The sequence below is a fragment of the Apus apus genome, chromosome Z, assembly GCF_020740795.1.
Source record: "Apus apus isolate bApuApu2 chromosome Z, bApuApu2.pri.cur, whole genome shotgun sequence".
NCBI classification, from domain to species: Eukaryota; Metazoa; Chordata; class Aves; order Apodiformes; family Apodidae; genus Apus; species Apus apus.
In genome coordinates, this window is record NC_067312.1 from 46,075,541 (window position 1) to 46,099,621 (window position 24,081).

Sequence of the window (24,081 nt, forward strand, 5' to 3'; positions counted from 1 at the left end):
TTCTGCATAATAAGAACTGTGGAAAAGGATCTGTGTCTCAAAAACTAACCCATAAAGATATTAAAATATCTGACTTAGATAGCTGAGTTTCAATTCCCAGCCGAAAAGCAATTTTTAATGGTTAACCTTTATTGTTTGATCTAACTACAAGTAGCAAATTATTGTTAAGATACCTTTTTCTTTCAAAGTTCAACTTCTCTTCCCAAATTTCCTACAATTTGATTGTGTTTGGGCCTTCTGCTTTAAGGAGTTAAGTCATCAGTGTTATATATACTAAATCTTGATCTGTGCACATATGTGTCATCTGTCATCCATTCTGATTCAGGACAAAGCAGCTTAATGATTCAAGACTTATTAAATTATTTAACCTTTGATCTTTTACATATACACCTAGATATTTTTAAAATACTTTCCATTTGGAATTCTACTTTGACTGTATCACAAAATAATAAATTGTTCAGGTTGAAAGGGACTTAAGAGATCATCTACTTCCAGCACCCTGTATGAGCACACTTCCCACCAGACCAGGTTGCTCAAAACCCCATCCAATCTGGTCTTGAACAATTCCAGGGATGAGACACCCACAACTTCCCTGGGCAATCTGTTCCACTGTCTCCATCCTTCACACTGAAGAATTTATTTTCCATTTTAAGACCATTATTCGTTGTCCTATTCCTACATATCTTTACAGAAAGTCCTTTTCCAGCTTTCCTGCAGGACCCTGCAGTTCAAATGGTCAGTTATGGATCTCCTCCTTAAAAAGGGAGGTGGACATCCATTTCCCCCCCACCTCTTATTGATGGTGGTAACAGCATGATTTACCGTCTGTCTCAATTTGGCTCCTGTGGGTGAATTAAATTAAATTAAAATTTTACTCATTCGTTCTCTCTACAATTCCATTTGCTTGTGGATAGCATGGAGTGTGAAATATCCATTTTATTCCCTCTTTTTGGGTCCTTTGTTGTACCAAATATGAACTAAAATATGTCCCAGTGTCAGATTGGATGTTTATTGGTTTGGGCTAGTTTCCAAAAATATTTTCTAGGAAAAGGACTATGTTCTCCCTGTTAGTCTTTAAAAAGGCACATGTTAATCTTGATATCACCTCTGCAGCAATTATAATATATTGTTTGTTACCTGATCTCTGGAAGGGTCCTTTTATAGTCCACCTGCCAGGTGGACCATAGGGTTATACCTTCTCAGAGATATAGGTTCTCTTCTATTGGAGCGTGCTCCCCTAGGTGAATTTTGCATAGGTCACAGGTAGAAATAACTGTGTTACATTGCTCACTGGTGACTGGCAACCCACGAGCTTGTGCCTCTTGTATAAATCAAAAACTCCTGAGTGTCCCTGCGTACAATAGAGCCACTCTAGAAGTTTTCCCCATTCTTGTATTTCCCCTTCATTAAGGGCTTCATGAATTTCAATAACATTAATACAAGCCAGTTCTTCAGTGTAATTGTTCCATTGGCTTGCCTCATCCTTTAGGTTTCTCTGATGGGAAGGCACCCAGCCAACATAAAAACTAGGGTTTTGTTTTGCAATTGTGAATATCTGCTGACATTTCTCCCTTTGCCATACTGGGACCCTGTTTATCTCCCAGTTGTTGTTCTCCCAGTGTGTGATCTACTCCACACAGCCCTTAATATATACACAGCTTCCTTCGTGGATTTTTCTTTATGAATATGTTAAAGACAGCATCCAGTTGTCCTGACTGGGCACTACTTTTATCCTGATTATAAACTGCTTGCACCTCCTCCTCACTCTGGCTTCCTACCAGCACGTTGTCTATGTACTGGTAGAATTTAACATGTTTATTATCTTTAATTGCTGGAATATTTTCCAGCACGTGCATGAGCATGTGGTGGGCCAGCGCTTGTATCCCTGGGGCAACCCTGTGAAAGTGTATTGTATCCCATCCCAAGTAAAGGTAAAATACTTCTGATCTTGGGGATCAATGGGGATTTAAAAGAACTTGTCTTTGACATCAAGAGAGGCAAGCACAGGATGTGCTGCCTCTTGCATCTCCATTATTAGTTCTGCTATATTGGGCACAGCAGCTGTTAGGATGTGTTACCATCTAATTTCCAGAAGTCAACCATCATTCTCCATTTTCCATTTGGTTTTCTTACTGGCAGATTGGCAAATTAAATGGAGAATTACAGGGCACAATAATGCCTCTTTGTTTTAATTCACTGGTGACTTCTTTAATGCCCTCTTTGGCAGCAATGGGGATTGGATATTGCAGCATATTAGTGATCCTGCTTTGAGGCAGACAGGAAGCACACTGTAAAAATCTCGCTTTAGGTGCAGTTGTGTCAAAATTCCAAAAGCGACCATGCTCATCTCTCCATGCTCAGCCCATAAGAACAGCCATTCCTAATAAATTATTAGGAATGTCGCCCATGATCATCTAGGTCTGAATGAATTCATCTTCTCCTAGCAATTTCAGGGAGACTTTGGCTGTTTTTTGAAAAGTGGGCTTCCCAAATGCACCACTAATTAATATTGGCTTTAGAAATGGATCAATGCCGCATTGTTTGGCCATATCAGCTCTTAGCGTGGAGTTTTTTGTTCCTGTATCAGCCAGAAATATGACAGGATGACATTTTGGCCTGACAACACAGGTGAGCTCCAAGTCTCTATTTTTGTTTTCATCTAATCTTAGTACATTTTGCCAGTCTTTTGCAGGCCTGGAAATCTTAGGGCCTGATTGGTTATCATTTGTTTGCCAGTCCTTTCCATTTTTGGAATGGCCACCCATGGGGGTCAGTCAAAATGACTAGATTTAAATCCTTCCCTTTCTTCTCCCTCTGCTGTCTTTTTTGGTTCTTTTTTGTATCAGAAGGTGGCCTGTTTAGTTTCCTGGATTATTACTATGGGATTTCTCCCCAGAGTTAGGCTTTGTAGGCCAATCGACAATTAGCGTTTTCAGGTGATTATACATGTAGCTTTGCACTAATAGCTCAGGCAGGATTCCTCTATGCTTAGCTTCCTCCTCAAGCCTCACATATGATCCCAAATCACCCCGTGGCAACATGCCTTTATTATTGGGCTGTTGGCCCTTACGTATGCTGTTTTGCTTGGTTTTGCCTTTACCCACTACTGTCCACTCACCCAGTGGTTCCCATCACTGTTGTGGTGATCTCTGGGGTGGCATGGCAGCCATGGCGGCATATGAGGGCTTTGTGCTGGGTTCTGAAAACTGAGTAACTTGTCTGACTGAGAAAGACTTGGGAGAATACTCAGGTTCAGGCGCACCAAAATTCTTGCTATAATCTGTCAATTCCTGGGCCAAATCAGACCAGGCGTAACCTTTACCAGCACCTGAATTTTGGATTTCTTCTTTAATTTGGATGGCCACAACTTTAAGTGACTCAGGGAGCCCTCTGTCTAATATATTCACTCTCTCTGGGTCAAATCCAAGAGTCGAAGGACTTTCCGGGTTCATCACCTAAGCATGTTGAAAAATCATTTGAATTGTGGCTGCCTTTTGGATGTTTTCCAAAAGTCTGGGGTGATCCCGTCGTAGGACACTCAGCTCTCCCCTAGAAACTGGGTCAATAAAGCCAATGTTATACACCTTGAAAGGCATTTTGTTTAGTCTTATGTGGGAGAAGAGAAGATCGACTGTTCCCCACATCGTCACACCTTGAGTTAGGGTCCATGGTCAACTCAGGTTATCGGGTGTTAGTAAAATTCCAGGTCCCCATTACCTTGAGGCCTCATCTTCTGCTAGCATAATTCTGTCTCCTCCCAAGACAGACATTCTGATGACATATCCAGTGTCCATCTCAGATGGAAGTCTGCTATATTGTTTTTTGAGTTATGTCAATTCCAATGGCATGTAGGTTGTTTCTTTAGATTACCCCACTTCTTTTCTTGGTATCCCTATCCTCGGAAAAATTGGTTCTCACTACCTGGCACAAATACTTGGGTTTTAGTTTTCTTTCTTCCTCCTCCCCCAGGCTATCAGAGCTGTTATGACAGGAGGAAGAGTTACTCTCCATTGCTGCTGTTAAGTTATAATTTCTCCTCTGACTTACCATATCTATGAGTGCTGGCTTTTATGAAGTTTTTTACTAAATCCACCATTTTAGACTTCCCTTAAAATCTCCACCTCTCTCCAGCCTACCCCTTAATGGATCGGGGGGTGTGGCCTTGCAGATGCTTGTGGTGGTTGCGCATTTTGCACTATGGGTATAGGTGGTGTTTGGACCACTGCCAGAACTTGCACAGTTGGCACCATGGGTACATCTGCTAGCGCAGGCATGGTTTGTGTGGGTTGAGTGACTTGCTGCACATGTGCAATTGGTGTGGGTGGTGACTGTTGTGATTTCATAGGTGACCAATGTCTTAGAATGGAAGGATGGTGTACACCCATTTTAAAGCTAAAATGTACTTTTTTTTTTAAAGTTGCATTTTGGTGGAAGAGCCGATTCTTCCTTCTCCATTGTGTATTCAGAGCTGAGCTCCTCACTGGAAGGTTGGCACTTCCTGTGAGGTGCACAAACCTCAACATTTATGAATTCTTCAACATCAATACTACTTGTGTCTGATTGGTTTTCAAATGTCATGAATTTCCCGAATTCCATAGAGAATGATGGGATGGCACATGCCTCCAACTCAGCCAGTTTCTTCTGCAATTCTTCCTTCTCTCACCATACTAGAGTAACGAGAATGAAGAGTATACGTGCATTCTATAATCCATGCCATGCTTTTTGATTTTGTTTTGTGTATATTTCAGCAAACTAATGCCTCCTTCCAGGACTTCAACATCCTCTATGATGTCAGCCAGGTTTCCTCTTTTATATTTTTCACAGACCATCTCATATACAGTGTGTTGCAGTCCACTTGTGTGTCTTTAAGTGCCTACAAAATGGATGCACAAATGGGCACTTATGTATAAAGGGCTTTTTAGCGAGCAATGGACATGTGAGCAATCCAGCCTTTACTGAAAACATCTGGGCTCCTGAGCAAGGATATTTCCAAGTATACCAACTGAGAAAGTGAGCAGCGAAGTAAACAACTCCCGGATCCCAAAAGCAGGAAGTGAGGGCAGAGAATCATGACTGTGCATTCGCGTGCTATAAGGCTAGGAACCAATCACTGTTTAGGGTGTGGCGGGGTTTATGACAATTGACCAATGACAAGAGTGGCTGAGGTGCGTGCACATAGCAAGGGGCTATATAAGAAAGGTTGGCACATAAAATAAATGGCATTCACCTGATCATATTGATCCCTGTGTGTCTGTCCATAATGATCTCCCGCAGTTACGGATCTTCTCCTTAAAAAGGGAGGTGGACTGTTTTTGAACCTCCTGAGTTGGTGCACAAATGACATCACGAATAGCGTTTTTTTAGGAATATTGCTGCCATTGCTTTACCAATTAGTTCTGAAGTTGTAGGTATGATGAGTTTGGCTGTGCAGTTCCTCTCAACCCCACTGCTGACACCAATTTATGTGATGATTGGACCCTTGGCCTGGTTAGTCAGGATGGAGAGATATTGTCACACCCACCTCATTGGAGGAATTTAATAGGATCAAGGGTCTGCATATGGTGTACACCTCTCTCAGAGGAGCAGCCTGCTGCAGTGCCATCTTTCAGGGTGGAAAAGCACTTAACTGACCCTGATATGCAGCTTCCCTGCAGGACCCCTTCAGGTACTGGAAGGATGCTATAAGGTGTCCATGGTACCTTCTCTTCTTCCAGCTGAACAACCCTAACTCTATCAGCCTGTCTCTATAGTGCTCCAGCCCTCAGATCATATTTGTTGACCTCCTCTGTACTCTCTCCAGGAGCTCCATGTCCTTACTGTGCTGGAAAGAGTATCCCAGATGTTTCCCAGATCTCACAAGAGCTGAGAAGAGGGGGAGAATCACCTCTCTCGACCTGCCAGCCACATTTTTTTCAATGCAGCCCAGGACATGGTTGGCTTTCTGTGCTGCGAGTACACATTGCCAGCTCACGTTGAGCTTCTCATCAGCCCTCTCCTCAGGGCTGTTCTCAATCGATTCTCTTCCCAACCTTGCACTTGTCCTTCTTGGAATGGGTCCACGTCTGAAGCCTCTCAAGGTCTCTCTGAATGGCATCCTTTCCTTCCAGTGTGCCAACAACTCCACATAGCTTTGTGTTGTCAGCAAATTTGCACTCAATTCCACATATCCTTTTAAAATTCTTTATTGCACAAAAAGGAACACTGTGAGAATAGCAGATTGATCTCTTTAACAATTGTAACTTCTACAATGAATGAAAGCTGATTACTTCAGAAACGTATATGCAAGCAGAATGATTTTTTAAAGTACCATTGCCTGGTATGAACCAGTAAAATGCAAATTTTCTTTTTACTGATTCTTTTTTTCCTTCAGTGAATTCTCTCTTTTAAACAGCACACTTGCTGAAGTTAACAACAAATTTTTCAGCTGGTGCACTGATAACACTTAAATGTTATAGCTACTGCTGACAGAACGCTGTTTTACTCCACTTGTCAGATCTGCTGCTTCAGACACCAAAGGAGCAGAGGAGTCACATCTACAACCTTTCTGTAGGGAGAAGCAGATAAGATGAGTATTCCATCCTCATATGCACTACATCTGATATAAAATCAGGGAACACAAAAGTAAATCCCTTCCTTTTTCCTTTCCTTCTTGGGACTGCCCCAGCTCAGGGGAGTACACTGGGAGTTGCAGAGAGTGGGGGAGAGCGATAGGGGTTTTGCACATTTTTGTACAGATTTGAATATACTTGTACATATTTTCTTTCATCACTATTATTTCATTATAGCTGTCTAGTTTAGTTTTCAACCTGTAAGCCTCTCTCCTTATTTTCTCTCTCCTTTTCCTGTCTCGGTGGGAGAGGGAGGGGATAGAGAACACTACTGTCATTCGTTTAATTGCTGAACATGAGTTAAACTGTGACAACCATACTTATTTTTTTCCTTAAAAAAAGAAATAAAAAACAATTTTAAAAATCAGTCATTATTTCATTATACAGGTTTTCAACAATTTTTTAGATATGATATGTATTTTTCAATGCATCCATTATCTTTTTATAAAACATAGCCACCTTCTTTTAAAATATACTGTGGAAATTATCTAGGTAGTATTACTAGGAAGATTCAGAGAGTACTATCAGTAATAAAGAAACTACTAAGCTGAAACTACAGCCTGCATCAAGATATAATTCTGGGCATAGTAATACAGAAAATCCTAAGCTGAAACTACAGCCTGCATCAAGGTATAGTTCTGGGCATAGTAAATAACAAATGCTCTCTATTAATCTCTCTCCCTTACCAGAAAACAAAAGGAAAGAGAATGAGGGAGAAAGACTTATGGGTTGGAAACAAAAGTAAACAGTTCTAATGAAAAAATAATGATGAAAAATAAAATAATAAAATATATAAAAATACATACAAAACCACTATTGCGTTCATACCCTTCAATAAATCTCATGTCACCATTGAGATTGCAAGACAGACCCTAGAAAAATCCTGGACTCATGCATTCAGCAGCATTTGGGAACTGGAATCAGGAAAACACTAATTCAAGAACACGGCTTGGTAGCAAAGGCAGAAGATGGATAGAGCCCTCCCAGGACACCAGCCATGATTGAAGAGAGCTTGACCCCTGGTAGCAAGTATGATCTGTATGGAATCAAATACTTTGGTCAGTTCTGGTCACCTATATGGTCTGCTCTTCACCACAGGAATATGGTAGGTGTGATCCCTTCTCCTCTCTTTAATTTCTGGTGCATAAGAAGTTCAGAAGGACCAAAGAAGCATCTAGAAATACTTGTAAGCAAAAGCCTTTCTTCATACTGCTCATAACATCAACCCTACAATTAACTATAAACATTGAGCATTATCAGTTCTACAAGCAGATACTGACTGAAAAACATGCCATTGATTTCGTAAAGTCATGTTATTTAGAAGACACTTAACTGAAAAGTAAAATAACTAAAACCAAAAACTCGTACCGTCCTGGCTTAAACTAGGACATCCTGGAATTCATATTCATCAAACTCTCATCTCTTGACATTGCAAGAAAAAAAGAAAAAGAAAAAAATAAACAACAAAGAAACAAAGAAAAATAACCAGAAGAAATTTGAAAAATGTCAGAAATATGGGTAAATCTGAAAAGACAGATGTATGAAGGATAATAAGTTCGATATCATAATGAGGTAGATTGGAGTAAACTTTTTTATTTTTATTTTTTAACAAGCTCACTTAAGATCTTTCATGCTGTATGTCCATACATAAAAATTCTGCCTTTTTCAATCACATAGAAACTGTATAGTAATGCCAGAGGGAAGAATAAAAGTAACTGAAGCTATCAAATTCAGAAATAGTCCCCCTGTGCCACCATATCTTTTGTTTTTTTTCCAGTCACATTAGACTTTCATATTTGTCATCTTAATAGAATAGTAGTAGCAATGGAAGTTCAACTTGCAGGAAAAAAAAAAGATATAATTAGTTGTGGGAAAACGCAGCCCGTGGAAACAATGTAGCCAGGGACTGGCGGTCGGAAGATTTCGCGTTGTACGGAAAGACAGGGCCCCCCATCCCTAGATAGCCAATGGGGTTTAGTATATGAAGTAAGCAGACGGAAGTTACACTAATCTAAGATATAATTTGGGGTATAAAGAGCTGTGTTGCGCACTAATAAAACGCCATTTGCTGTCCACCACATTGGTGTCTGCGTGCTGATGGACCGAGCGGCCTGGGAGTGGCCGCCGTGCCGTTCTTGAACCAGGTCGTCACGCCTTTCACGAAAGGCAACAAGTGGTGCCGAAACCCGGGAGCACGCCTGGGATCGGGAAATTCACCTGGAGTCAGGAAAGCGGCAGCCGGAGCGGCAGGACCAGCCCGGCGGGGAGGGGCGGACCGACAAGGAGGATGGAAGCCCTTGTTAAGGTCGTATTGCAATTACATAAGCAGTGGGGGATAGATTGTAAGTCTAAAGATTTTACTCTCGCCGTTGCGAGGCTTTTGGAAATCGGGGTCATTGATCAGCCGGTGGATATTCTCCACCCTGAGGTGTGGGACAAATGCACTATAGCGTTGGCTAAGGAGACGATGCTCTCGAGTTGTGGGAAGCACCTTAAGGCGTGGGGGAAAGTCGTGCAGGCGTTGCAGAAGGCGATACAAGAGCAGGAGACCTGGAGGGCGGCAAAGAACTGCTTGCAGGACACCCCGAAGTTGGGAGTCGGGGCAGCCACGCAGACTTTGCACCCCCCGGGTGATGATGGTTTTGCTGAGTCTGTGGAGGGTTTAAGGGTGGTGGAGCTGAGGGAGGGTGATGCATCCCCTCGGTCCCCGGACCCCGAGCCGTTTACGGAGGGACAAAAACAAGCTCGGTCATTCTGGGGCGGGTTGGCGGAGGAGGCTCGGGATGCCGCGGAGAAAGCAGAGTCCGAGGAGGCTCGGGCTGAACCGCCGCCCTATGCGCCCTATAATGGCGCCGAGCAAAAAAGGGGGGGGCAAAGTAAAAATGCCTGTGGTGATAAAAGGGAGGAAAAGTTAGTATCAGCAACTGCACACAGAAGGAGGGGGGAGGTGAAAGAATGTGAGGGGAGTGTGAGCGAGGCGGAGGAGGACGGGAGCAGGAGCGAGACGGAGGAGGATGGGACCATGAGCGAGACGGAGGAGGACGGGAGCAGGAACGAAGGGCAGAAAGCCAACCGGAGTCGTTATCTGAAAAAATGCCCCCGTAGGGCAAATCCCCCGCCAAGCCGGGCGGGGAGCAAGCCCGGAGGGGGGGATGAGCCAAGGGGTTCAGAGTGGGCCGTCCACAAGGACAGTGGACGAAACCGGGGTTCAGAGTGGGACGTCCACAAGGGTAGTGGGCGAAACCGGAGTTCAGAGTGGGCCGTCCACAAGGGTAGTGGACGAAACCGGGGTTCAGAGTGGGCCGTCCACGAGGGCAGTGGACGAAACCGGGGTTCAGAGTGGGACGTCCACAAGGGCAGTGGGCGAAACCGGGGTTCAGAGTGGGCCGTCCACGAGGGCAGTGGACGAACCCGGGGTTCGGAGGGGGCCGTCCACAAGGGCAGTGGGCGAAACCGGAGCTCGGAGCGGCCCGCCCGCAAAGGAAGTGGGCGGGGCTGGAGCTCAACAAAAAGAGACTGGAAACCGGAAGTAGCCGGTCAGTCGAGCTCTGACTTGGGATCGGACACCAGCCAGGATGAGTGGCCGGTTACCGATTCAAACTCGGAGGAGGAGGAAGTGGGAATATACACAGTCAAAAGCAAAAACATTCCCATCCCAAATAAAAAGGGACTGCAAGGGCAAAACATCCCTTTCACCGATTGGAAAAAAATAGAGATTGAGTGTGCCGATTGGGTTTCACCGGCCACGTTAGCATTCCCAGTCCGGGTGATGGAGGGGGGACAGAGGGTCCACTCACCAATAAACCCTAAGGATATACAAGCAATTGTTAAGGCAGTTGCGGAAAAAGGGCTCAATTCTGCTATGGTCTCTACACTTATAGATGGTGTTTTCGGGGGAGATGATATGCTTCCATTCGATATAAAACAGGCTTGCAGACTGATCTTTGATGGAGCAGGAATGATTGTTTTTCAACAAGAATGGGAGGACAACTGCATAAGGCAACTAGCCCAAGTGACCGGGGAGGACCACCCGCTTTATGGTTCCAGCCTGCCACGGCTGGTGGGTACAGACACAACACTGATCACCCCCTATGCGCAGTCCCAAGGCCTGAGGGTCCAAGAAATTGTGACAACCACTCGTGCAGCCAGAGAAGCCATTCGCGCAGCCTCCAGAGTTGTTGAAAGGTCATCACCATGGTCCACAATTAAACAAGGTGAAAGTGAAAGCTTCACGCACTTTGTGGATCGCCTCCAGGCAGCGGTCGACTCCTCGACCCTGCCCCTGGAAGCAAGAGGCCCGGTTGTAATAGAATGCCTGCGCCACCAGTGTAATTCAGTAACCAAAGAAATCTTACGGTCACTGCCAGCGGGGTCAAGCATTGCAGACATGATTAGGCATGTCACGAGGGAAGAGCGCCCACCCCCAACCCAGACGGCTAATAACACCACAGTGTGCAATGTGATGACATGTTTCTAATGAAAACTGTGAGTTTTTGTTTACAGGACTGGATCATCGGACGTCCTCGTAATCCATACATCCCGCTGCCAAAAGAGGATGACAAGCCGACAAGCATCCGGTCTGCACCTGAGAGCTCTACACTAGCAGAATCCAATCAGCAGCGACACAGCCCCCGTGGGGGAGGGCTGCGAAGCCTTTGTGTGATCTTGATTTTAGGGCTAATCACCAAAACACAGGCAAAGTCAGGATACCACCCTCATCGGCCATTCAAGTGGGTCCTACAAAGCCGAGACCAAGTGATAAGAGAAAACACAACAGCAGGTGCTCCAATATTTACAGTGAAGGTGCTTGACTTGTTTCCCATGCTTGGAACACCCAATGAAGACATGTTATGGGGAACATATTGGTGTCCAAGCTCAAATCCAGGCAACACCCGTTGCCACTATCCAGGGTATTATTTCTGTGGGTACTGGGGATGTGAGACCATTGTAACGAGTGACAGATGGAAACCAAAGAAAGAGGACGAATTCTTGCGGGTAACATGGGGACCAAACGGATGTAAGCATCCAAAATTCCTGCCGTATTGCGCGGTATATGGCAGAGACGCAAGCACTTGTACCCATCTGGAGATAAAGGTTTTGCATCCAGAAAATGCGGGATGGGCTTTAGGAAAGAAGTGGTCAGTGTTTCTTCACCGTGCTGGCAAAGACCCAGGAGAGATAGTAAAAATCCGTAGGTTTCTACTACCCCAAGCACCCCAATCAATCGGACCTAACCGGGTTTTCAACCCAATGGTACCCCCACAGTACGATGTAAAAGTTGTCACGGCTAGCTTTACAGCTATCGCACCTGTAATGCCCACTAGCAATCCTTTTAGTGACAACTCTCTCTGGAAAATGATGCAGGCTAGCTATCAGGTACTAAACAAAACTAACCCAAATTTTACAGAGCATTGTTGGCTGTGCTACGGCGTAAAGCCACCCTTTTATGAGGCTGTGGGAATCAGCGACACACCCACACTTGAGAACAGTGCAAATCCAGCTCAGTGTAATTGGGACACAGAGAAGCACGGGATTACGTTAGAGCAGGTGGTGGGAAGAGGCATGTGTGTAGGTAAAGTCCCAAAAGACAAAGAACAACTGTGTGATAAGTTGATCCAAATTAAGACCCCTGCCAAGTGGTTAGTGCCAGCTAACAATACCAAGTGGGTTTGCTCTCTCGCAGGAATTACACCATGTGTGCCATTGGACAGGATCAGTGAGTCCTCCGAATATTGTGTCCAGGTAACCATAGTCCCTAAGATCTTTTATCACTCTGAAGACTTTGTCTATGACTCAGTAATCATCCCAGAGCATCATCTGTCAAAACGAGAGCTCTTTACAGCACTAACATTAGGTACTTTAATGATCTTAGGAGGAGTGGGAACAGGTACAGGAGTGGCATCTTTAGCTCGACAGAACAAAGAATTTAGCGCCTTGAGGTCGGCAGTAGATGAGGATCTTGCTAGAATTGAGCAGTCAATCAGTGCCCTAGAACAATCACTTAGGTCACTGTCGGAAGTAGTCTTGCAAAATAGAAGAGGGCTAGACTTAGTGTTTTTACAGCGGGGAGGAGTATGTGCAGCATTGGGAGAAGAATGTTGTGTTTATGCGGACCACACCGGGATAGTGAGGGACACAATGGCCAAATTAAGGGAGGGACTGGAAAACCGGAGAAGGGAACGAGAGGCACAAGAAAACTGGTTTTTATCATGGTTCAACCACTCACCATGGCTAACCGCCCTGATATCTACCCTGGCAGGGCCGATCGTAACGATTGTGGCATTTTTGATTTTTGGACCCTGTGTATTTAACAAGCTTGTGTCATGTGTCAAAAGCCGGCTGGAAAAGGTGAACATTTTGGTGGTGAGACGCCAACAATTGCTTTAAGAAAGTTTTTGCTCAGGTTTTTCATTAACTATCCTCAGCCCTATCCTGTTACCCTCTAACTACCTCGTATTTAACATGTCTTATGTTTTCTATTTAGTTTAAAGAGATACACTAACGCTGTTATAAAAACATAAAATAAGGTAAAGATATCTCCAGTAAGTGATGAAGGTTAAGAAGTTTTAAGTCTTAAGATTTTGATACATGAATTTTTTAAGGTAGTTATATTTTAGGCAATTTAGTTAGGCATAGGGAGGGGGGAATTGTGGGAAAACGCAGCCCGTGGAAACAATGTAGCCAGGGACTGGCGGTCGGAAGATTTCGCGTTGTACGGAAAGACAGGGCCCCCCATCCCTAGATAGCCAATGGGGTTTAGTATATGAAGTAAGCAGACGGAAGTTACACTAATCTAAGATATAATTTGGGGTATAAAGAGCTGTGTTGCGCACTAATAAAACGCCATTTGCTGTCCACCACATTGGTGTCTGCGTGCTGATGGACCGAGCGGCCTGGGAGTGGCCGCCGTGCCGTTCTTGAACCAGGTCGTCACGCCTTTCACGAAAGGCAACAATTAGTTAGATAGACTTTTAATTTTTGCTTGGAGGATGGAGCGATTTTATTATGTACTTCGGGTTTGTTTTTTTCAGTCTGATGGTCAATACTATTTTAATCTCTGCAACAGATGAACATTGGTTTGCAAATAGTCAGTGAAAATTAACCTATTCTGTCTATTTCTAAATATCAAGTGATGGTGACCATAAATAAGCAGCTAATATATTAAGTGGTGAAGAACTCCACTGCTTTGGCACTCAAGTAAAATTTTATGTTTTGGACTTCAGCAAATGTAACAGTCCCTTATGTCTAGTCTAGCCTGCTGTGATTTAACAAACTTTAATTACAGTAGTAATTTACAGTGCCTCTCAAAATGTTGTCATTAGCAAATTATAAAAGTGAAATTTGCCAAATATTCTAGTGATGCTTGGATAATGTAACATACTTTCTGCCTATCAGAAACTGTTATGATGCTAAATATGCCCTTTAACATAAGTAAATTCTGAATATCTAACATTAACCAAGAAGGATCCCTGCAGCAATGATTTCACATGCAAAATAGTTCAAAATATCATAATCTTATGAACACATGGTAACTCAAAGCCAAGCACAAAACACAAGGAAAAACTGAATAACCAAAACAAGGAATTTTTTTGGGTTTTTTGTCACAAAAAATTACGCAGTGCATGAAGACAACAGAATACAGATTTTAACTGCTACAGAGGGTTATGTGCATGACTTTTAGGTAATTAATGCATATGTGTAGAATGTCTCCTTAAAAGTCAATCTGAGAGTAACAGTGTAGCATCTATAATTTAAAAGGAAGTAATCCAGTATTTTGCATCTCTCTACTGCCATTTTTCCTCCCAGAAGTGTATCACTTCTAAGAGGTAATTTTCTACAGAGATTATAGATGCTGAGTCAGGCAATGGGAAAAATTGTCAATAGTATTATAACACAAATTAAACATCCTGATGCAGTATGATAATGAAAGCACCTGGAGCTTAGACATACACGCAGACATAGTAAGAAAGAAATAATTGAATGCTGAAATCAGTGCACGTAGGCTAAATGGATGCTAAATTTTCATTATCTAGGGTTTAAATCCTCAACAATGAAAGAAAATTTGAGAAAAGCATGGCACTGCTACAGACTGATATAAATGTTTTACAAAACAAAAGTTTAACACTAAACACAACTAGAGCTATTCTTTTCAATAACATAATCTATGTTAACTAAGCTAAACAATACTGAAGTGAGATACTGAACTTCGGCCTGTATCAAAGTAAGCTGAACTGGAACTTCACTATCTAAAACATACAGCAATGTTGTAACGAAGTACCTGTAAAAAGTCAATCAGAAACATATATTATTATTTTTCTTATCTTAGAGGGTATTCTTAAAGTTTCATGATTATCTATATGGCCATTATCTGATCACAGTGGGTTATTTACACACAAATCAGGTTTAAAAAGTTATTAAGAACACATTCACTTTGTATATTCCAATTAAAATGAAATTCAGATGGAAAAATATAACCACCCAGGTCAAATTTGCGAAGTAAAACACTACATACCTTCAAATATATGCAGATTTGCAGTACAACCTAATTTTCTCTTAAGTATGTGCACGTTATCTTGTAATCTTCTTTTATATTGTTGCATACCCTTGTTTTCGTATGGTCTGCCTCTTCATGGCATATCCTGAAAAGTTTTCCCCTTCTTGTTCCAAGGAATACCTCCTAGACCAGACTACATAAACTCTAAGGCAAAATACTGAAAACAAAAAAAATAAAGTCAACATTTCTGAGAGCTACTTTAACTAAAAAAATTGAAATAAGAACTGCTTCTAGCAAACTTTTACACTCAGGGAAATGTGCAATGGAGCAGTGGAGTCACTAAAGTACCAAGAAAACTTGTTTTAATTTACTTCCTTAAAAAGGTCACTATTTATGTAATAACATGGATAAAAATAATAATCCACCTCATTTAACACAAAATGGAGTGATTTGTTCTTACAAAAGAGAGATGGTAGCCTTTAACACTCGTGAAGGTGTCTTACAAAACAGCTGTTTCATTTTTGGCTTTTAAAGTGCTAGATCATTTAATCTCAACACTATATTTTACATTGATGTTTTTACACCCTTTTTCTTCAGGGGTACATGACTAGTACTCAGAGACAAGGATGTCAGGGAAAACAGTGTTGATCATTTTGCACAAGTCCAGGTAGGTTACACCAGTTGCTCTCCCCTTCTCCACTGATGCTGTGACCCCGTCATAAAAGGCTACCAAGTTTGTCAGGAATGATTTGCCTTTGGTGAAGCCACACTGGTTGTCACCAACCATTTCCACACTTTCCATGTGCCTTAGCAGAGATTTCTGGAGGACCTGTTCCACAATCTTGCCGGGTACAGAGGTGACACTGACTGAATTAAGAGGATCTGGTTTTGGGTTCTATAAAATCTACTGCCTAGGCACTCTCAGATTCATTTTCAGCTATGGGGAGCTTTCACAATAATCAACAGTCCACCTGAAGCTAAACACACTCCTCTGCCTAATGGGTAACATGATCAGTCTAATGTAATAACACAGAGGAATGTCCGAGTGCCCTGGATACCATACTGGTAGTAGTTTAAATAAACAAAATAAATAAATAATAAATATAAAATGATATAATAATAAATATAATAATAGTAAAATTATAAATATATATTTTATATATATAATTGTTATATATTTATATATAATATATAATAACAAATAATAATATATAATTTATACATATAAATATATGTTTATGTATTTATATATAAATAAATAATTGATTGATAGATAGATAGATAGATAGATAGATAGATAGATAGATAGATAGATAATTAATGCCCCCTCCCCCCCTCTTTGTTCTCACATTCTCTCCCTGCATGAGTTTTTTTGACCTGGCTGTTTGCATATTCTCATCTCCCAAGTAACTATAGTCACGCTTAACTGGAGCAGCTGAGTTCACAGCTGTTTAATGGTTTGTCAAGACTTACAGTAACCCTCAAAAATGTATCCTACTTATACTTAAAAGAAATATATATTCAAGACTTGTTTCTAAACATACATTCACATACTGAAGTAGAAAGGAAAATTCCAGTTTTTCTGTTTGTCACAGTTTAACTTAGGCTTGGTAATTAAATTAATGGCAATAATGTTCTGTATTCCCTCCCCTTCCCACCCAGATAGGGAAATGAGAGAGAGGGAATAAGGAGAGAGGCTTCCAGACTGAAAACTAGACTAGACAGCTTTAATGAAATGCCAGTGATAAAAGAAAATATGTTAAACACATATAAATATGTACAGGAATGAGCAAAACTCCTATTGGCATCACCAATTCTCAGCAACTTCCAGTGTACTCCCCTGATCTGTGGCAATCCCAAAAATGTGCTGGACCACTTCCAAAGGCTGTGGCAGGGCAGGCAGGAGCTGAGGATGGGGATACAGAGGTCAGAAACACACAGGTCTAAGGACCAAAGGAGATGGATAGACGAGTTCCTCCATGGACATCAGCCATGTGTGTATGAACGAGGAAGGGCTATACTTCTGTGTTCCCTGATTTTATACCAGGTGTGGTGCATATGAGGATGGAATACTCTGGCCAATTTTGCCATTTGTCTTGTCTGCTTCTCCCTACAGGAAGGTTGTAGATACAACTCCTCTGATACTTTGGTGTCTGACGAAGCAGATCTGACAAGCAGAGCAAAATGGCCTTGGTCTGTCAGCAGTAGCTATAAACATGTGAGTGTTATCAGTGCACCAGCTAAAAAACTTGCTGTTAATTTCAGCAAGTGTGTTGTTTAAAAGAGAGAGTTCACTGAAGGAAAAAAAAAATCAGTAAAAAGAAAATTGGCTTCATCTGGGCTCAAAACCACAATACAGTTGCAAAACTGTGAGAATTTAGAATTATTTCAAACTTTCCATATCTGAATTAAAATTTCAGGGTATATATAGCACTGTATATAATACTATAGTGTTATAAAAATAAGACCATTAAAAACTTTATAACTCTTTTCAAAAATGTAGATTTCTCCTAAAGGTGTTATGAGGAGAAATCCTAATGTTTGGGCTAGGGTATGCACAGTAACTTAGATATGTACAAATGAACTCACTGATAACCGTAAAGAAAAATGAAAGTGTTGACCAATAGAATGCTTTTTTATCTCAGGAAGACTTTTACTGACTTTGACTATCTGGACCTTAAATGCTTCTGAAAATATCTGCTAGCTACACATGTTATCAAAGACTTTGAAGATTCACTCTCCTGCTTTAAGACTAAATATCTACAACTTAACTGTTAAAATTTTTAACTCTTCATGCACATCCAGAAATCTGTAGAAACCCAAAATTAATGCAATGTCTTTATAGCATGTGATGGAAAATATGTGGGTTTCATTGAACAGCAGAATAGCAACATTTTTCCTCCGGCTAAGTTAATAAATTTCAGGATGATAATTTTCAGCAAGATAAAACAATACCCCTACACTCCTATGGATGATGAAAGATTGGTCTGTAACACTGACTAAAAGAAAACAATGGGGAAAATAACATTTCATATTCTAGATTCAAGAAATTAATGCTTTTAGAAAAAAAGGGGAAATGAGAACCCTTTTGCATACAGCCCTGAAATTTCCAAATAAGTGACACTGAATTACAATGCTACCACTTAATAATTCCCTTTGCATAGTAAATCTCTCCAACCACCAGCTCTTGCGACAATGTTAAATTCTTTTCCATCTACTTATAGTACTGATCTATAAAATTGTCTTGCATATTCTAATTATTATTTGCATTTTCTTAGCAGGACAGTGTACAGTTACAGTACACACAGATTCTTGCACTCAGTTTCTATAACCACATGGTTGCTGCTAATATAACAAATAAAACTCCTTAAAGGAAATGTTCCATATATAATTCAACTTTGTTAAGGTAGACATCTTTCAAATTGTGACCATTAGAAGTATTTACTGAAAGTGATATTTAAAAATTTAAAAAACACCAACTCAGCAAGGGATTTTTAATCTACTTGATATTCATTAATGCTATTTTATTGTCCATTTAACACCATTTTCCATCAAAACCAATTTGGGTAAGCATTGCTATTCAAGAACTACTTAACTTTGATTAAAAACATTTCATTGCAATTCAATGCTGTTCTCAAAACTCTTCCGTTTCTTATTTACAGTCTCACCTCTATGCCCAGCAAGGTCATGGAGCAAGTTCTCCTGGAAAGTCTGCTAAGGCACATGGAAAAATAAGGAGGTGATTGGTGACAGCCAACATGGCTTCACTAAGGGCAAGTCATGCCTGACCAATCTGGTGACCTTCTAGAGCAAGACTACAGGGATGGCGGATGATGGCAGAGCAACTACCTGGATTTGTACAAGGTGTTTGACACTGTCCCACATGTCATCCTGGTCTCCAAATTGTCAAGGCATAGATTTGACAGATGGACCACTTGGTGGATAAGGAATTGGCTGGATGGCTGCACCCAGAGAGTTGTGGTCAATGCCTCAATGTCCAAATTAAGGCAGGTGACAAGTGATGTCCCTCAGGAATAAGTACTGAGACCAGTGTTAACATCTTTGTTGGAGATATGGACAGTGGGATTGAGTGTATACTCAGCAAGTTTGCTGATGACTGTTGCCTTTCGGGGAAAGGCTTGACGACCTGGTTCAAGAACGACACGGCGGCCAACCCCAGGCCGCTCTGTCCATCAGCTCACAGACACCAATGTGGTGGATGGCAAATGGCGTTTATTAGTGTTTACCGTGGTGTTTATATGAGTTAGGTCTGTGGTGTCACTTCCGTCTACTTACATCATGAACTAAGTGCTATTGGCTATTAGGAGAGGGGCCTTATCTTTCCGTACAGCGCGAAATCTTCCAGCCGCCGGACCCTAACTACCCACATTTCCCCCCTCCCTATGCACAGTTAAAATTGGTTAAAATGTGACAGTCTTAAAAAAGGATATGTTAACAATCTTAAAAAATGTGTTACAAACCTGAATAGAAAACATAGTGCACGTTAGACAAGAGGTAGTTGAAAGTAATGAGGTATCTCTAGAGATAGCTACAGGAAATTCTGAAGAAAAACATTCTTAAAGCAGTTGTTGGCGTTCTATCAGCATGATGTCAACCTTCTCCAGCCTGCTCTTGACAAACGCCACGAGCCTATTCAGTATACAGGGTCCAAAGATCAAGGTTATCAGACTGGCCCTATCAAGGTGGATATCAGGGTGGTCAGCCAAGGTGAATAGTTAAACCAGGATGTAAACCAGCTTTCCTGCGCCTCTCGTTCCCTTTTCCGTTTTTCCAACCCCTCTCGCAGTTTGGCCATCGTGTCCCTCACTATCCCGGTGTGGTCTGCGTATACACAGCACTCTTCCCCTAGTGCAGCGCACACTCCCCCTTGCTGAAAAAACATTAGATCTAGTCCTCTCCGATTCTGCAGCAGTACTTCAGATAGTGACCTGAGTGATTGTTCTAGCGCACTTATTGATTGTTCAATTCTAGCCAGGTCTTCATCCACTGCCATCCTCAAGGCACTGAATTCTTTATTCTGTTGGACCATGGATGCTACTCCTGTGCCTACTCCCGCCCCTCCTAAGATCATTAGGGTAGCTATTGTTAGTGCTGTAAAGGGTTCTCGTTTTGACAGATGATGTTCTGGGTTAATCAGAGAGTCATAGACAACGTCTTCGGGATGGTAAAAGACTTTAGGGACTATAGCTACCTGGACACAATATTCTGAGGATTCATCAAATTTGTCCAACGACAGACAAGGTGTAACTCCCGTGACAGAGCAAACCCACTTGGTATTGTCGGCCGGTACTAACCACTTTGCAGGGATTTTACCTTGTACCTTACTATCACACAGTTGTTCTTTGTTCTCAGGGACTTTACCTACACACACGCCGCTTCCCACCACTCGTGTTAATGTGATCCCTTGCTTATCTGTCTCCCATATACACTGAGCCGGATTTGAACCATTCATTTGTAGGGGTGTGTTACTTAGTGCTACAGCCTCATAAAAGGGTGGTTTTATTCCGTAGCACAGCCAACAATGCTCTGTGAGATCTGGATTAGTTTTGTTCAGTATTTGGTAGCTAGCTTGCATCATTTTCCAGAGCGACTCTCTTTCAGGAATTTTGGTGGTATGTGTTGTCACGGGAGCTTTTGTCAGTTTTTCCTGATTGTCCGTCTTTTTAGTCACATAGTTCTGATTGGGGATAGTCAGGGCTTTGCTGATAACTGCTTGGTTGGGGCCTACTGGCAGCGGATCATTCGGGACGACCTCCTTTTTTATGAGGATTAAGCCACCTCGGTCTTTCCCTAGCTCTGAGTACCTTACTCCCCAAAGTTTTCCAAGTAACCAACTGTCCTCTTCAGGCTTGGTAACATTTAAAAAGAGGAACTGACAAGTTCCACGCCACCATCCTTTCGGTAAAGCGCACCCATATGGACTCCACTGAACTTTTAGGTATCTGTCTCTGCCACTACCCGATATCCAAAAAGGGGCTATGGTCTCACATCCCCAATAATTACAGAAGTACTGGCTAGGGGAGTTGCAATACCCTTTTCCAGGGTTTGAGCTGGGACACATGTAAAATACTACGTCTACCATGCATCTGTTTTTTGGGACAAGCTGACAGAGACTGGCACTAAAACTTGGCGCACCTGATGTTATTTGAGTTGCGATAACCTGCTGATCTTTGACTCGAAGGAGTGTCCATTTAAATGGCTGGTGAGGGTGAGCTAATGTTACCTGTCCTGCAGTGACAAGTTCTAAAATCAAGATCACACAAAGACGTCGTAGCCCCCTGCCACAGGGGCTATGTTGCCGTCGTTTGGGTTCTGCCGGTGTGGAACTCTCTAGTGCGGACAGGATGCTTGTCGACTTGTCGTCCTCTCTTGCCACCGAGGTGTACGGGTCATGGGGGCGTCCGATAATCTGGTCCTGTGAACAGAAACTCAAGACACCATCTATGAGGGTGGGGACCATGGCAGAATTAAGCCCTTTTTCTGCAACTGCCTTAACAATTGCTTGTATATCCTTAGGGTTTATTGGTGAGGGGACCCTCTGTCCCCTGTCCGTCACCCGGACCGGGAATGCTAGCGTGGCCGGTGGGACCCCTTCGGCACACGCAGCCTCTACTCTCTTCCAGTCGGTGACAGTGTTTTTCCCTCACGGTCCCTTTTTATTTGGGATGAGAATGTTTTTGCTTTTGACTGTATATATTCCCATTTCCTCCTCCTCTGAGTTTGAATCGGTAACAAGCCACTCATCCCGGCTGCTCTGCGATCCGAAGTCAGAGCTCGACTGACCAGCTACTTCCGGTTTCCAGTACCTTTTTGTTGAGCTCCGGCCCCGCCCACTCCCCTTGCGGGTGGGCCGTTCCAGGCTCCTGCACCGCCCACGGGGCCGTTCCCTCCCCCTTGGCTCGTCCCCCACTCCCGGGGTGCTCCGCGCCCGGCTTGGCGGGGGATTTGCCCTACGAAGGCATTTTTTCAGATAGCGACTCCGGTTGGCTTTCTGCCCTTCGCTCCTGCTCCTGTCCTCCTCCGCCTCACTCACACTCCCCTCACATTCTTTCACCTCCCCCCTCCTACTGTGTGCACTTGCTGATACCAACTTTTCCTCCCTTTTACCACCACGGGAACCTTTACCTCGCCCCCCCCTTTTTTGCTCAGTGCCATTTTGGGGTGTATAGGGCAGCGGTTCAGCCCGAACCTCCTCAGACTCTGCTTTCTCCGCGGCGCCCCGAGCCTCCTCCGCCAACCCGCCCCAGAAGGATTGAGCTGCTTTCCGTCCCTCCGTAAGCGGGTCGAGGTCCAGAGACCGAGGGGACGCATCACCCTCCCTCAGCTCCGCCACCCTTAAACCCTCCCCAGACTCAGCAAAACCATCATCACTCAGGGGGTGCAAAGTCTGTGTGGCTGCCCCGACTCCCAACTTCGGGGTGGCCAGCAAACAGTTCTTTGCCGCCCTCCAGGTCTCCTGCTCCTGTATAGCCTTCTGCAACGCCTGCACGACTTTCCCCCACGACTTAAGGTGCTTCCCACGACCCGAGAGCATCGTCTCCTTAGCCAACGCTTTAGTGCATTTGTCCCACACCTCAGGGTGGAGAATATCTACCGGCTGGTCAATGACCCCGATTTCCAAAAGCCTCGCAACGGCGAGAGTAAAATCTTTAGCCTTACAATCTATCCCCCACTGCTTATGTAATTGCAATACGACCTTAACAAGGGCTTCCATCCTCCTTGTCGGTCCGCTCCTTCCCAGTGGGACGGTCCTGCCGCTCCGGCCGCCGCTTTCCTGACTCCAGGTGAATTTCCCGATTCCAGGCGTATTCCCGGGTTTCGGCACCACTTGTTGCCTTTCAGGGAAAGGCGTGACGACCTGGTTCAAGAACGGCACGGCGGCCAACCCCAGGCCGCTCGGTCCATCAGCTCACAGACACCAATGTGGTGGATGGCAAATGGCGTTTATTAGTGTTTACCGCGGTGTTTATATGAGTTAGGTCTGTGGTGTCACTTCCGTCTACTTACATCGTGAACTAAGTGCTATTGGCTATTAGGAGAGGGGCCTTATCTTTCCTTACAGAGCGAAATCTTCCGGCCGCCAGACCCTAACTACCCACAGATGACACCAAGCAATGTGGTGTGGTTGACACCCTAGGGGGAAGGAATGCCATCCAGAGGGTCCTTGACAGGCTGAAGAGGTGGGCAAGTGCCAACCTCATGAAGTTCAACAAGGCCAAGTGCAAGGTCCTGCACCCGGGTTAGCACAACCCCAGGCAGGAATACAGGCTGGGGGGAGAATGGATTGTGAGCAGTCCTGAGGAGAAGGACTTGGGAGAGATAGTATATGAGAAGATCAGCATGAGCCACCAGTGTGCCAAGAGAGCCAACTGCATTGTGGGATGCATCAAAAGAAGTATGGCCAGCAGGGCCAGGCAGGTGATTCTACCCCTCTACTCTGTTCTGGTCAGACCACACCTGGAATACTGTGTACAGTTCTGGTGCCCTCAGCACAAGAAAGTTATAGACCTGTTGGAGAGGGTACAAAGAAACGTCACCAAGATCATCAAAGGCCTGGAGCACCTTTGCTATGAAGACAGGCTGAGAATAGAGGCTGTTCAGCCTGGGGAAGAGAAAGCTCTAGGGAGACCTTAAAGCAGCCTTCCAGTGCTTGAAGATGGCCTACTGGAAAGTTGGGGAGGGGCTTTTCATCAGAGAAGCTAGTGATAGGACAAAGGCTAATGGTTTTAAAGTGAGAGAAGGGAGATTTATGTTAGTTATCAGGAAGAAATTCTTCACTACAAGGGTGATGAGGAACTGAAATTGGTTGCTCACGGAGGCTGTTGATGCCTCACCCCTAGAGATTTTTAAGACCAGATTGGACAAGGTTTTGTGCAACCTCTATCTAGTGGCAGGATACCCTGCTCATGGCAGGAAGGTTGGAACTTGAGGATCTTTAAGGTCCCTTCCAACGTTAAT